Source organism: Dreissena polymorpha, chromosome 7 (genome assembly GCF_020536995.1).
Source record: "Dreissena polymorpha isolate Duluth1 chromosome 7, UMN_Dpol_1.0, whole genome shotgun sequence".
Lineage (NCBI taxonomy): Eukaryota > Metazoa > Mollusca > Bivalvia > Myida > Dreissenidae > Dreissena > Dreissena polymorpha.
The window spans coordinates 81371916-81388846 of record NC_068361.1 but is presented as its reverse complement, the minus strand read 5'-3'; the positions used below and the strand labels follow the sequence as shown (position 1 = coordinate 81388846).

Sequence of the window (16931 nt, the reverse complement as noted above, 5' to 3'; positions counted from 1 at the left end):
TTTCTTTGTAAGTCCGCTTCGCTGCAAACTCGTGATTTGTCAAAGAAGACTTGGTTCTTCAGAAACATTTTTGTATGATATTATGACGTAATGGGGCTACAAATTGCTATGGGAATTGCAGTGCTAATAATTAATAAATAATGGATTGATTCACATTGAGTCACAAGTTCCAATAGTCCTGTTGAATAGTGATTTACAGATTCTAGTTATGGCCTGATTTATAGCTATTTAGACACTTCTGTGTAAGGACCATTTCAATTAATTTTTAATTAATTAATATAACAGACACGTGCATGACATGTGCGAAATTGTGTTATTGATGATTTACCTAAGGATTTCTGTGCATCAATTTCATCTGTTATTTTTAATAGTTTTCCATAAATTATTGTTCTCAGTCGTTGTATAAAACAAACAATTTCATGGCCCCACATGTAAAAGATACATTTCGTTGTTCTCTTGCTTGAATGGTATTAGGAATGATTGATCCACAGTATTAGTCATCCAGCAAATTTTGACTTCTTTTTATTACAAGATAATGATTATCAACTTTGACACTATAAGATACTGATTGGGAAACTTTTTTATCAAAGTTTGTTCTTTCTTCAAAAAAGTAGTGCAATTGAAGACTAATTTAAAATGGGAAAACAATAATAGAAGAGTAAGATATCATTATTAGTAATAATGAACAAGATACTAAATCAACTGTACAGTTAATTAAAATCATATTGATGTATACCACTCATCGTAAAATTGTGTTTTTTTCATCATTTTTTAGTAGGTACCTTAAAAATCATATTGATGCATACAAAATGATTGTTTAAATCATTTGTTATTATGTGCCTTATTTCACTCTGATAGTAACATACAACATTACTTTACAGAGCCGAGAATATTTTAATGTAATAAACTGTCCATGAGAATTTTAATCCGACTTAGTGTCTCTTTCCTACAGGAAAATTATTGTACAAACCATATTTCACAAGTTGACAATGATAAATTGTGGATGATGTGTTTAGACCGATCCTGATAGCATGTGGGATTGATGCGTTTTCAGTCATATAATTATGGGATCAAATTGGTATTAGAACAAAAGATCAATCTTTGAAACAATTCTGTGTTTTACAATTATTAAAGCATCCAAGAAATCCCCAGCACTGCCAAAGACATATTTCTGAACACTTTGATAATAAATGCGTCTAATTGGCTTAATATACGCTGTACTGTAGTAATTTATAAAGCGACTTTATCAAATCTAATTGTAACCATTCCCATTTGCGCTATCAGGAATGGATAATATGTGGATAATACTCCCCGATGAGAAATTGTTTTCTGGGTGAAATAAGGATTATTGCAATGCCAGTGTAAAATATTTTTTGCTGGTAATTTCTTATCTTTGATTAAGCAAATGTTCTGAATGACTTGTGTTGTTAGGCAAGCTGTTATGGTATAATAAAAGATAACAAAATACAAGTTAATTTATGAGAAAAATCACGGTCATTTATTGACTTACGGTAATCATGTGACAGTAATTTTGTTAGTTTCCAAAAGGATTTATGTCGAAAAAGAATACATGTAATAATAAAATCCACTTTATGTAAATTGTGCATTGATGATTTGTCTTTAAACAACACCAATTATTTTTGAGTTTTTTATCTAGCACAATCATTTGACAAAAAAATTCTTGTAGTGTACACTTTCTTTATCTGTTCTGTTTGAAACACTTGGTTCTGTGTTTAATGTGCTATTAGAATTAACATGTCTGTGATGATAATTAAATCAATTAAGGCTAATGTGACCTTTGCAGATACAGTTAAAAAGGATAAGAGACTATTACATTCTAGTTAATTGTCTTTGATATGCCAGTTTATAGACATTTAAATAAAGTCATAATTCATTGAACTCATGTGCTTCTGGTTTAAATATGCTCAATGCTTTTCACACATGTTTCCAGAAATCTAGTATGGAATGCAGTTGGCAGAATGCTAGGTGTAAATTACTTGATTTTGATGTCTTGACTTTTAGACATTATCTTGACAAAAATTCCCAAAATGTAATTTCTTGAGAGATTTAGTTTTATTCTATTTTTTGTATAATGCAATGATATTTAAATAATTTCTGTGCCAAATAAAATGTGAAGAAAAGTTAATCAGTTGTTGGTGAGCTTTTGTGATAGCTTTTTGTCCGTCGCCCGTTGTGTCAACTGGGTCATGCGTGTTGTGTATCGTGTTATTTCTTAAAAGTTGACCCAGCATTTGTAAAAATATTGCAAGACATATACATTTCCAGAAAGGAAATTCATTTCTGCGTTGAATAAGACCGAGATCGTGAAAATCGCTGCACAATTGATGAAGATATGGCTGTTCAAAGCGATGCACCCCGTTTTGGGGTGATTTTGAGTTGCATACCTTGTTATATATATATTTGATAGTGAAATTTTTTTTCTTCAGAAAAGTTAATTTTTCGTTATAATATGATTATTTATCATTCAAAATGATGTTTTCACTAATTAATATCATAGCCACACGCTAACCACCTGTGGTTTTGCACACTGTTTGTTTATGAATTAACCCAACATTGTCTGCTGTGTCGGTAGTTTGGTCCCTGATAGAGCTAATTTTGTGTATTTCTGCTGTCGGTCAAAAAATAGGAATCAGCTAATTTTAAAATGGGCATGATATAAAACACCACTATCAAAACTTAAAATGCAAATCGTCATGTCATAATTTTGATTAATGGATTGCATAGTGACATGCAACTTATTTCCAGATAATTAATTAAGTTTTTTTTAAGTTCCTAAAATACCTGACATTGATTTGAGTATCTACTGAAATAGCAGTGGGTAAAATTGTTAGTCAAACTTAATAGCGATTGAAATGAATGAGTTAACAGGGAATTATGTGGCCTTCATTGTGAAACAGCTCCCTGGGCATGATTAATAGGTGCTTAATACCAACTTGGCAATAATAAGCCTGTTAAGAAGACAATTTACTCACAAAATGATGACACTTCTCTGGGGTTTCTACTTAATTTGATAAATGTACCCTAATAAAAGTAAAGTACATGATTTTCTGTGTGTTTGGGTAAGCAAGGACAATGTGACGAATTTCAGATTTATTTTTGTCTTTAAATTTCACACTTGAAATTACTTGAAAACAATTTTTGTAGCAATACTATAAATTGTCACTTGTCATTAAAAAAACTTGTTAAAAAAGATTCCTGCCCAGTGATGCAATTTGAAACTTTTCAGTTTCCTGTTTCAGCTTGCTGCATCCATGTCAACAGTTTGATAACATGAGTTAGTTTAGTGACAACAATCGCTGAAGTCGCCATTATCTGCAGCAAATGTTGCAAATTGCCTTTCATTAGGACAAATGGTGATGTAAAAAATATTTTCACATTTCCGCCTTTCTCATCATATTATATTACAGCTGTGTATGATATTTAAACCTACTAAAAAGGGGACATTGCATCAGAATGGCTCAGCATGGTGCATTATGGGTAATGGGTTTCAAGCTGTGATCATGGGTGTCACATGACATAGTGTGGGGTCATTTGACCAATCAGGAGCTGGGTTATTTAGTAAAAAGCATCATGGGAAGGGATTGGTAGGTCGGTGATGGAAATTTGAGAAATTTTATGAAAAATTGTTGGTTACCATAATTATTAGAATGGGTGTGATTTAAACTATTAATAAATCTTAAAGATTAGTTGTTAATTTTGTAGAAGATGATCTCAGGTTTTTAGCTGGGGAGCAGGTGCCTGGTTGATTTATTATTTCTATGTTGGACTTTCATTGTCAGTCCTACACAGGGTATTTTTGTTCTAGAGTCCTCAATGGTTTGTTGGCAGACATGAGACGATTGTATATTCTTAAGGATTGTGACATGTTTTCTTGCTACTTCAGTTACCTGTTGCTTTAAAATCCTCTTGTCACAAGTTTAAAATGGATTTGGTTGTAGTATGCAAATGTTAGTCTGATAATGTCAACTTCTGTCTGTCCATTTAAAGAGTTTGTTATCTACATTTGCATTAACTTAACAGACTGACACTTGCTGAAATGAATGCCTGACACCTATTTAAAGTGCAAAACATTACTTGCATTGTAAATATTCAAAGTTGCCAAAGGGTCTAGCATCATGTAATTTGGTAAAATTCTGCTCTTATTTTTTCGGCGTAGCTGTATTAAGCCAGCTTTTCCCCTTACCTGACCTTTGTAAGTGTCCAATAACATTCAAATAAAATTTCCCGCGGCTAGGTACGAATGAATACACTTCATTTATTTCATTGGCTGATTTGAGTATACCACCAGAACATTGGAAACATCCGCGTCTTTGTAACACTGTTTTACTGCATGAAACAATTTTATCTCTAATGAAAAGGCTTAAAGGGGCCTTTTCACAGATTTTGGCATATTTTGAAGTTTGTCATTAAATGCTTTATATTGATAAATGTAAACATTGGATCTTAAAAGCTCCAGTAAAAAATCAAGAATAAAATTAACAAAAGGAAAAAAATGTAGCCGGTACCAGGGCTCGAACCAGTGACCCCCGGAGTCCTGGAGTTAGTCTGAAGTAACAACGCATTAGCCCTCTCGGCTATTCCGCCAGGTATACACAGTTTAAGTATTTTATACCTTATATAAGCAATCTTCATAGTTTCGTAAATTTAAACGACAACAACAGAACTCTCCAAATTATTCAATTGTTTCGCGTTGCAACGCTTTATAATTTTTAGGTTTTCAAATCGTCAAAAGATACATATAATGGCTATATTGGACTATGGTAAATGTTCAGTAATACTGTTTCCTCACAAATATCATAACTAAAACGAAAATTTGAGAATCTGAAACAACTTTTTTCAATTTTGTCAATTTACCAAACGGTGAAAAGATCCCTTTAATAGATAGAACAGTTTTACACTCAATTCTCGACATCAATACAGTTTGTGCGTGCACCTTTTAATTTCAGAGGATTGTCAGGGCAAAAGCGTTTATACTTAAAGGCTATGTTCTCATATTTAGTACTTACTTCCATATTCCTGTCAACATGTTAACATGTAAAAGTATAAAGAGCAGTGGAAGCGAGGCCTCAGTAATGCATTGCATTTCAACCCGCGAGGTATTGGGTCAATTTGCCGCCAGTGTGTGAATGTCAGAGTTTATATACAGGTCATCACCGGAGTTCGCGGCCAGTAAAATAATCGTTATATAATAAAGACGCTATCCGTGAACTAGGTGACCTGGAATTTTCTTTAGACCAGAAATGTGAAAATAAAGATATTCAGCAATATAATTATGGTATGTCAATAATAGATTCTTAATGTGTTTCCAACAATACAATGATAAATATTATTTTTGATTAATTTAACAATAATTATTCCACCATATTGACTAATGTATTAAGCATGAGCGCGATGATTCTGGATTCTGTTAATAATCGAATCAGATAGCAATGCCAGACAAACCACTAAATCAGGTTTGTTCGAAGAACGCGCCTATAAATACGGATACTTCGCGTGTGGCCGGTTGACTCATATGTTTTAATTTCACTTCCATTCTTCTTTTGGTTTTCTGTTTTGTATCTATATAGGTTTATGACCAGCAATATGTACCGGTAATAATGTAAAATAAGCCGCGAAAACTCCGCGTAACATCCCGTACTGCGTGTGATGCAGCTAAGAACTGCACAGAAAAAGACATTCGCTATCCTTGATCTCATTCATTGAACTATCAATGCAATATATCTATTTAGCTCACCTGATTGCTCAGGTGAGCTTTTGTGACCGGTCTTTGTCCGTCCGTCCGTCCGTCCGTTAACATTTGCTCGTAAACACTCTAGAGGCCACATTTCTTGTCCCATCTTCATGAAACTTGGTCAGAAGCTTTGTCCCACTGAAATCTCGACCGAGTTCGAAACTGGGTTGTGCCGGGTCAAAAACTAGGTCACTAGGTCAAAAAAAGAAAAACCTTGTAAACACTGTAGAAGTCACATTTCATGCCCAATCTTCATGTAACTTTGTCAAAATGTTTGTCTTAATGATATCTTGGTTGAGTTCAAAAGTTGTTCCAATCCATTGAAAAAGATGGCCGCCAGCGGGCGGGGCAGTTTTCCTTATTTGGCTATAGAGAAACCTTGTAAACACTCTAGAAGTCACAATTTTTGCCCAATCATCATGAAAGTTGGTCAAAACATTGGTTCAATTGATGTCTCGGACGAGTTTGAAAATGGTTGAGATCGGTGAAAAAACATGGCCACCAGTGGGCGGGGCATTTTTCTCTATATGTATATAGTGGCAGTTTTCCCTATTTGGCTATAGAGAAACCTTGTAAACACTCTAAAAGTCACAATTTTTGCCCAATCATCATGAAAGTTGGTCAAAACATTGGTTTTATTGATATCTCGGACAAGTTTGAAAATGGTCGGGATTGGTAAAAAAACATGGCTGCCAGTGGGCAGGGCATTTTTCCCTATATGTATAAAGTAAAAACATGTGAACACAGTAGAAGTCACATTTTTGGCCCAATTTTCATGAAATTTGCTCAGAACATTTGGTTCCTTGATACGAGAGTTGAGTTCAAAAATGGTTCCCGTCAGTTGAATAACATGGCTGCTGGGAGGGGGGCAGTTTTCTCATTATGCCCCCCCCCCCCTTTCGAAGAAGAGGGGGTATATTGTTTTGCTCATGTCGGTCTGTCCGTCCACCAGATGGTTTCCGGATGATAACTCAAGAGCGCTTATGCCAAGGATCATGAAACTTCATAGGTACATTGATCATGACTCGCACGCAGATGACTCCTATTGATTTTTAGGTCACTAGGTCAAAGGTCAAGGTCACGATGACCCAGAAATAGTAAAATGGTTTCTGGATGATAACTCAAGAACACTTATGCCTAGGATCATGAAACTTCATAGATACATTGATCATGACTCGCAGATGACCCCTTTTGATTGTCAGGTCACTAGGTCAAAGGTCAAGGTCACGGTGACCCAAAGCAGTAAAATGGTTTCCGGATGATAACTCAAGAACGCTTATGCCTAGGATCATGAAACTTCATAGCTACATTGATCATGACTTGCAGATAATCCCTATTGATTTTCAGGTCACTAGGTCAAAGGTCAAGGTCACAATAATCCGAAATAGTAAAATGGTTTCCGGATGATAACTCAAGAACACTTAGGCCTAGGATCATGACACTTCATAGGTACATTGATCATAACTCGCAAATGACCCCTATTGATTTTCAGGTCACTAGGTCAAAGGTCAAGGTCACGATGAACCAAAATAGTAAAATGGTTTCCGGATGATAACTCAGGAACGCTTAGGCCTAGGATCATGAAACTTCATAGGTACATTGATCATGACTCGTAGATGACACCTATTGATTTTCAGGTCACTAGGTCAAAGGTCAAGGTAACGGTGACCGGAAATAGTCAAATGGTTTCCAGATGATAACTCAAGAACGCTTATGCCTAGGATCATGAAACTTCATAGGTACATTGATCATGACTCGAAGATGACCCCTGTTGATTTTCAGGTCACTAGGTCAAAGGTAAAGGTCATGGTGACCTGAAATAGTAAAATGGTTTCTGGATGATAACTCAAGAACGCTTATGCCTAGGATCATGAAACTTCATAGGTACAATGATCGTAACTCGCAGATGACCTCTATTGATTATCAGGTCACTAGGTCAAAGGTCAAGGTCACAGTGCCAAATAACGTATTCACACAATGGCTGTCAAGGTCACGGTGACTCAACTTAGAAAAATGGTTTCTGGATGAAAACTCAAGAATGCTTACGCCTAGGATCATGAAACTTCATAGGTATATTGATCATGACTCGCAGATGAAATAATGATGAAACTTGACCAGGATGATTGTCTGGACAGTATCTAGGTCATGTTTGACATTTGGTAAAGATTGAATGAACTGACTCCTCTCAGGTGAGCGAACTAGGGCCGTCTTGGCTCTCTTGTTTAAAGATATTTCTTGTTTACACTGTATTTGAAGAATTTCAAGGATGTTTCAAGGATATTTTTAATGTAACTGTTTTATTTATCAACTCTTTTTTAAAACACCTATAAAATGCTGTGTTTGTCAATTCATTTTTCACTGACCAGGGCTTATTGTACTTTGTTGTCACTATTAAGTCTGTGTTTTCTTAATTTTGCTTGTTTCATATTAGCAGCTCAGCTTAATAAAAATGGCTTTGATTGTTTCTAATGAAAATCTTTACAAAATATAACAATATATTATGGGAAAATATTAAAGCAGACTGCACCGGCCAATCTGTTTCCACACTTTGCGAACATGCACTAAGCACAATTTTTTCCAAAGTGAGGCGCATATTAATATAGAATGTTTGTTTTGTGAAACAGTTTTCTGAGTACACTTCTGTGTAAGATTTGCCTGGAAATCTTATGTTACATTAGGTCCAGTTGCATTCCTCCATTTAATTCCTTACTTGCAGTCTTGTGGTTGTGTCTTCTTCACCTGTCATTTGTTTCTTTTTCCTCATTTGTCTTTGCCAGATCAGTGGCAGACAACAGTGACAGCTGGGGTGAGAGGGTAATAAATTCGCCTGATAGTAATCATAGACTGGGAAATGTTTTAGACAATACCCACATTAAATATAGTTTCATGTAACCTCTTTAAAGGACAACATAATTAAAAATTATTGGACAATAACCAAGTCATTGTGATTTGTCTTTTTTTCCATCAAAATTCAAGGTGCCTTGTATCAGTTATGTCCAAAGGTCAGAGTGTAATAAATTAGTTAGATATTGTCCAACACAAAAAGTTCACATCACAGAAATTTTATGAACACTATCTCCATACCTTTGGGGCCAATCCTCAATCTGTTGCCCATTTGTTTTTTGAGCTTCATAAATCAGCACTGCCCTTATTTCCCAAACCTCTCTCCAAAAAAAGGACTATATTAGTATGCAAAATGACACTTTTCCTGTGGTCATTGGACGTTTTGCTTTGGTGTTTTAGACAGTCCCCAAAAGGTCACACTCCACTATGTCCTCTGGCACATTTTGATTTAGACAGATTGAAAGCAGATGACAGTGATTTGTTATTGTCTGAATTATAATTTGATGACCTACCTGATGCCAATTGCCTGGATGTTTGGACACAATGGAATGTCCAAACCAGCCATGGCACTAGAGGTTTTACCCATTGTTTGAAAACTTAGTCCTGTCAATTTTTAATAATTTGATTTTTTATGCAGTCATGACATGCTGAAAGGGGATTTGAATAAATATGAATTAAATGACTTTCCCTGAAACAAATTATGACTGATTATTGAGACAGTGGCACATTGTCTTTGTTAGCAAGAGTTAGAGTGGGAATTAGATTGATGACTGAAAGGAGAAATAGTTTCTCTGTAAAAGTAGCCATGTTACTGTAAATCCAGCTAAGGAATTGTAAGCTCTCCTTATTTCTTCGGCTTATTGCTTTCCCTTGTTAACTATCTGACCGTTACTAATTATTTCTGCAAAAAATTTAGATTTCATGGAGTCTTGAAACTGGCTCTGTCAGAGATAATTCATAATTATTAAAGATGTTTTTATGCATGGAAATGCCAACAATTAGTTCTAATTAATTTGATCAAACTGTCATCTTCAAATAGAATCTGTGTAATTCTGAGGAAAAAATTATGGCAGTGATTTGGCATTAACAAATGATAGAAAGTTGCAAGACGTTTTTATATGAGGCAAATATTTTCATTCAGAAAAATCCGTGGAAAAATATAACATCATTGGTTGTTTTTTGTGATGTTTTAATTGGAAATTCATCATTTTTTATATATACAGCCATTATAATGATACTAATTAAAAGTTTCCTTTAACAGAATACTTTATTCATTTGAGTTTAATTGTATTATCACTATGATTCCTGAAACTTAGGCATACTTATATTCGAAAGAGGGCAATATTAAGCAACCAAATGTGTTGTAAAATCAGGTGATTAACCCTTTCCCCAATAAGAAGCAAAGTGCAAAGGGCTTTTGCAATCAGCATAAAACCAGAACAGCCTGCGAGTAACCTTTTCAGGTTTTATGCTGTTTGCTGCTCATCAGTAACTTAGGGTTGGAAATGAAGCAATTCAAACTTGAATTTAGTAAGAAAGGTTTTTAATTAAATGTAAATTTTTAAGGGACTGCAAATGCGTCAAAATAGGTATCTAAGCGGCAAAGGTTTAAACCCCTGCGAAATGTTGTTCTGCAGTTCACGAATAATTCGTGAACAGTTCATGAACTGTTCGTGAACTGAGTTCATGAATTGTTCACGAATAGTTCGTGAACAGAAAATGAGCCACGTCTGTGAAAAGTTCTTGAAATTTTAGTTCATGAACTGTTCATGAACACTAATGGCATGAAGTGTTCATGAAATATTCTTGAAACTAATGGCATGAAGTGTTCATGAACTATTCTTGAACCCTTATGGCATGAAGTGTTCATGAACTATTCTTGAACCCGTGTGGCATGAAGTGTTCAAGAACTATTCTTGAACCATTATGGCATGAAATGTTCATGAACTATTCATGAACATCAATTACATGAAGTGTTCTTGAACAGTTCATGAACAACACAATTCTTGAAAAATTCTTCAGGGTTTTGCTGTTCACGAACAGTTCATGAACATTTTCCTTCTATTTTTCAATGGCTCATTGTCTGTTCACGAACTGTTAGTGAATAGTTCATGAACCATAGTTCTTCAAGAGTTCATGAACTGAGGTGGCATGAAGTGTTCATGAACTATTCATGAACAAGAATTTGTCAATTTATGCAAAGGTTATCATAAGTGTTACTAAAGCTCAACAAACAGGTCAGGGTAAGAAGAAACAAGTCTTGTATTAGCACTTAACATATTGATAGCAACATACAACAATAATTTAAATATAACACTAATAACTGAGATACAAGTGGTTTGATAATACTCTTTAAATTTCATAATACAACTTTGCACTATATGTTCATGAATAATTCATGTATTGAAAAGATTATGAATAGTTTCATTTTCAGTTCAAGAATCATTTACTAATCAATGGTTTCCCTGAAATGGTTACACTTACAGTGCCAAAGAACTTGAAATGGAACCAATGGCTGATCATTTCAGCCGGTAATTTATTAAAGACTTACATTTTCAAATATAACATAAACCATGTGCCTTCCGTTTCAACTTCCTGTGCACACAATATTCTTTCTTTTTAAAAACAGCAATGCAATGTACATTGAGTTCTTGATATCATCTTAAACTGTTCTTGAAATAAGATGTCCTTAAAACGTTCTTAAACTTGTCTTTTAAGTCTTCCAAGAACAATGACAGATCCTTTTAAGAACATATTGGATTCTTAAAAAGTCCATCATACGTTCAAAAACATTGTGTAGACCTGTTTAAGAACATCAGAAGGAAACATGTTGTTCAAAAAAGTTCTTCAAGTGTTCAAGAATAGTTTAAGAATAATCCAAGAACAGGAAAGGTCCTTAAAAAGTTATTGAAGTGTTCCTGAAGGCAGTTCTTGAACAGTTCTTGTACAAATGTTCTTAAAATTCTCTAGAACAGGTCAAGAACTCTAACTTACAGTGGTGAAAGTTCTATGCATATTCCTACTAACTTCACAGGTTTCACAAATCTACACGATTTGTATGCTAGACATTTCAATATTACTTTCAAAAATATGTATAAAACATCTAGCACAAAGGAATTCATGAATTATTCATGATGGATCCTTAAAGTCTGTCTCAGAAAAGTCATTAGAAATACTTGTGCATGAAATGTTCATCACTAAGTATTTATGGTTAGATGAAGAACTGTTCATGAACTTTGAAATGTTCAACAATAATTCATAAACAGTTCATGAACATGTCTTAAGAACAGTTCATGTCCAAAAGTTCATGAACCAAGCTCAGGAACTTTTTCAGAACCGTTCATGAACAGTTCTTGATTGGCTTGAAGTGTTCATGAAATCATGAACAACATTTCGCCGGGGAAGGATTGGTTTTAGCTCTGTCTAATCTGTAGTATCACAGTCTTTACAAGTCTTTATTCATATATTCATTTTGAAGCAGATTTAATTCTCACACAAAAAACTCAGTGTGTCAATGCATTCTTAAATCATTGTTTGGTCTAAATCTGTCAATTTTGTACATGGTGTGTTAATAGCTTTTAAGCTTAAAACAAAATGTTGGCCCTTTATATGTGAATGAAGCTATAAACTATACACAAGTCTATTGTGACTACAGTGTCTAATCAGATTTAAACCCTCTCTCTAACTACAGTGTCACTGCAGCTTAAAACCATCTATTTGACTACAGTTTCAATTCAGTTTGAAACCCTCTGTCTGACTACAGTGTGTATGCTTCTTCAAACCCTCTGCCTGACTACAGTGTCTGTGCAGCTGTAAACCCTCTGTCTGACTACAGTGTGTATGCTTCTTCAAACCCTCTGCCTGACTACAGTGTGTATGCTTCTTCAAACCCTCTGTCTGACTACAGTGTGTATGCTTCTTCAAACCCTCTGTCTGACTACAGTGTGTATGCTTCTTCAAACCCTCTGCCTGACTACAGTGTCTGTGCAGCTGTAAACCCTCTGTCTTACTACAATGTGTATGCAGCTGTAAACCCTCTGCCTGACTACAGTGTCTGTGCAGCTGTAAACCCCCTGCCTGACTACAGTGTCTGTGCAGCTGTAAACCCTCTGCCTGACTACAGTGTGTATGCAGCTGTAAACCCTCTGCCTGACTACAGTGTGCAGCTGTAAACCCTCTGCCTGACTACAGTGTATGTGCAGCTGTAAACCCTCTGTCTGACTACAGTGTGTATGCTTCTTCAAACCCTCTGCCTGACTACAGTGTCGGTGAAGCTGTAAACCCTCTGTCTGACTACAGTGTCTGTGCAGCTGTAAACCCTCTGTCTGACTACAGTGTGTATGCTTCTTCAAACCCTCTGCCTGACTACAGTTTCTGTGCAGCTGTAAACCCTCTGCCTGACTACAGTGTGTATGCAGCTGTAAACCTCTGTCTGACTACAGTGTCTTTGCAGCTGTAAACCCTCTGCCTGACTACAGTGTCTGTGCAGCTGTAAACCTTCAGTCTGACTACAGTGTCTATGCAGCTGTATACCCTCTGTCTGACTACAGTGTGTATGCAGCTGTAAACCCTCTGCCTGACTACAGTGTCTGTGCAGCTGTAAACCCTCTGTCTGACTACAGTGTATGTGCAGCTGTAAACCCTCTGCCTGACTACAATGTGTATGCAGCTGTAAACCCTCTGCCTGACTACAGTGTCTGTGCAGCTGTAAACCCTCTGTCTGACTACAGTGTCTGTGCAGCTGTAAACCCTATGTCTGACTACAGTGTGTATGCTTCTTCAAACCCTCTGCCTGACTACAGTGTCAGTGCAGCTGTAAACCCTCTGTCTGACTACAGTGTCTATGCAGCTGTAAACCCTCTGCCTGACTACAGTGTATGTGCAGTTTTAAACTCTCTGCCTGACAACAGTGTGTATGCAGCTGTAAACCCTCTGTTTGACTACAGTGTCTGTGCAGCTGTAAACCCTCTGCCTTACTACAGTGTGTATGCAGCTGTAAACCCTCTGCCTGACTATAGTGTCTGTGCAGCTGTAAACCCTCTGCCTGACTACAGTGTCTGTGCAGCTGTAAACTGTGCAGCTGTAAATCCTCTGCCTGACTACAGTGTATGTGCAGCTGTAAACCCTCTGTCTGACTACAGTGTGTATGCAGTTGTAAACCCCCTGTCTGACTACAGTGTCTGTGCAGCTGTAAACCCTCTGCCTGACTACAGTGTCTGTGCAGCTGCAAACCCTCTGTCTGACTACAGTGTGTATGCTTCTTCAAACCCTCTGCCTGACTACAGTGTCTGTGCAGCTGTAAACCCTCTGCCTGACTACAGTGTGTATGCAGCTGTAAACCCTCTGTCTGACTACAATGTCTGTGCAGCTGTAAACCCTCTGCCTGACTACAGTGTGTATGCAGCTGTAAACTCTCTGCCTGACTATTCCTGCAACTCATGAGCTCCCAAAAAATTGTGGCCAGATTTTAAACGTGTTTAAAATTTGGCCAGGACCTCCAAGACTGAATTTAATGGCAGTTGACTCGTAACAGCGTGGTAGTGCATTCTTAGGCGTCGTAATGGAATCGTAGGTAATTCGTGACTCAATCGGGAAATCGGTGATCACATGATCTGTCTACCAATCAGCTACGACTTTGTCAAGACTCTCACTAGTTCACCACGAGTGAGTTGTGAGCCCACTAAGATTTTCGCGATTTAGATCAATATCAATAAATATTGGCGCTTAATTCATGGGTGCATTCGGTGAGGTCCTAGCTTAGTCGTGACCGATTTGCATTGTTTGTAGTACAGTCGCAGTAGATTCTTACACATCCTAGTGAAGTCGCGACCCTATTCGCAAGTCTTAAACCAAACTCCACGATTTGTCGTAACTCAATCTTACCAGTGTCGTAACTGAATCGTAGACTGTCACGAGTCATCCCGATGCAATAAATGTGATAAATCGTAGCGAAGCGTGGGCTAAATGTTTTCGTTGTGGAATAGAACCATTACACCCTTCATAACTCTGTCATGTATCATACTTTTTGTGCCTGTAAGCCCTAATGGATTTGAAAGTGCACCCATGACAATACTGCTGTCTGTGTAAACTTGCTATATCACAATTTACAAGGCAGAGATTCCACAGTAATTACAGATCTACAAAGCTTGTACCAATCTGTATCAGAACAATCCCCAACAATCCTGCCTTAAATCAGCGCCTGCATATGTCGATATCACTCTTCCTGTCTTGGCAAAGCTGTTGGAATTGCAATCACAGTGTTTTAACACAGTCATGTTTTACCTCAGATCTTTTGTTCCCTTCTTGGGTGTGCTTTTTCAATCATATGAAGATATATGTTAATTTTGCCATGTTGAGCCCTTGATATATAGATGTGCTACCCAATTGGGCTTGGGTTTGAGCTCTCCATGTGCTCCAAGAGATGGCACCCAGGGGTCATGGTAACATCATGGTAACCTAAGTCTTTGTTTGTTAGAAGCTTGATAATTCCAAGCCTTTGTGGTGGTGTAAGGTTTCTGATTATGCAGTGCTGTAATTTCAATTTCACATTGGCTAAACCCATTTATGCCTAGCGTCTAGAAAAAAGGCCTTGGCAAACAGCGTAGACCCAGATGAGACGCCGCATGATGCAGCGTCTCATTAGGGTCTGCGCTGTTTGCTTTAAGAAATTTCTGTAAGAAATATTCGAAACATAGAAATAAATATACTAGACATCACAAATTTTGGAAATAAATTGATCCAATTTTTAAGGATGGGAGAGTCCACTAGGCATAAATGGGTTAATCAGTCATAAATAACATAATCACAGGTCCTTGACTTTTGATGTGTGAATATTTTTTTCAAATGTTTGTTGAAGAAAATTCGTACAAATTTATGTATTTTGGTGAATGTCTTATCTTTTTCATGGTTGTACATATGCTGAATACAGGGAGTGGGGCATTTTAAAGGGGCATATCCCCCTTAAATTATGACATGTATTAAAACAGACGACAAACCATTTGCTGGAAAATTTGTGTATGTTTTCCTTTTATTAAGACAGACATCCAGATTTCTCATGTGAAAAATATGGTATATGACTTTGTTGCAGTTAGGTTCTTGACTACTTAGTATTGCACTTGCTTTTCTATTTCCTTGCAGTTGCAGGACCAACTCCCCCCTCCACTTATTTTTCCTGCTTTGGGCTACACTATCTTTTCTATAGATTGATTTAATGGGATTATCATTGGAAAAGTTATATGGTTTGGGCATGATTTATTTATTATGCCCCCCTTCCAAGAAGAGGGGGTATATTGATTTGCACATGAAGTCCGTCGGTCGGTCCGTCCACCAGATGGTTTCCGGATGATACTCAAGAATGCTTAGGCCTAGGATCATGAAACTTCATAGGTACATTGATCATGACTGGCAAATGACCCCTATTGATTTTTTGGTCACTAGGTCAAAGGTCAACGTCACAGTGACTCAAAACAGTAAAATGGTTTCCGGATGATAACTCAAGAATACTTACGCCTAGGATCATGAAACTTCATAGGTACATTGATCATGACTGGCAGATGACCCCTATTGATTAAATTAAGTCACTAGGTCAAAGATCAAGGTCACAGTGTCTTAAAACAGTAAAATGGTGTCCGGATGATAACTCAAGAATGCTTACGCCTAGGATCATGAAACTTCATAGGAACATTGATCATGACTGACAGATGACCCCTATTGATTTTCAGGTCACTAGGTCAAAGGTCAAGGTCACAGTGACTCGAAACAGTAAAATGGTTTCAGGATGATTACTCAAGAATGCATATGCCTAGGATCATGAAACTTCATAGGTACATTGATCATGACTGGCAGATGACCCCTATTGATTTTCAGATCACTAGGTCAAAGGTCAAGGTCACAGTGACTCGAAATAGTAAAATGGTTTCCAGATGATAACTCAAGAATGCTTAGGCCTAGGTCAAAGGTCAACGTCACAGTGACTCGAAATAGTAAAATGGTTTCCGGATGATAACTCAACAATACTTATGCCTAGGATCATGAAACTTCATAGGTACATTGATCATGACTGGCAAATGACCCCTATTGATTTTCAGGTCACTAGGTCAAAGGTCAAGGTCACAGTGACTCGAAACAGTAAAATGGTTTCCGGATAATAACTCACAAGGGCTTACGCCTAGGATCATGAAACTTCATAGGTACATTGACCATGACTGGCAGATGACCACTATTGATTTTCAGGTCACTAGGTCAAAGGTCAAGGTCACAGTGACTTGAAACAGTAAAATGGTTTCCGGATGATAACTCAAGAATGCTTAAGCCTAAGATCATGAAACTTCATAGG

General features: G+C 36.8%; 1 protein-coding gene across 1 annotated transcript in view; it reads left to right on the top strand.

The window, feature by feature from the left end:
- LOC127836922 (discoidin domain-containing receptor 2-like) overlaps window positions 1-16931 on the top strand; it is a 207178-nt gene that overhangs the window by 99588 nt on the left and 90659 nt on the right. The gene's annotated exons all lie outside the window — the stretch shown is intronic.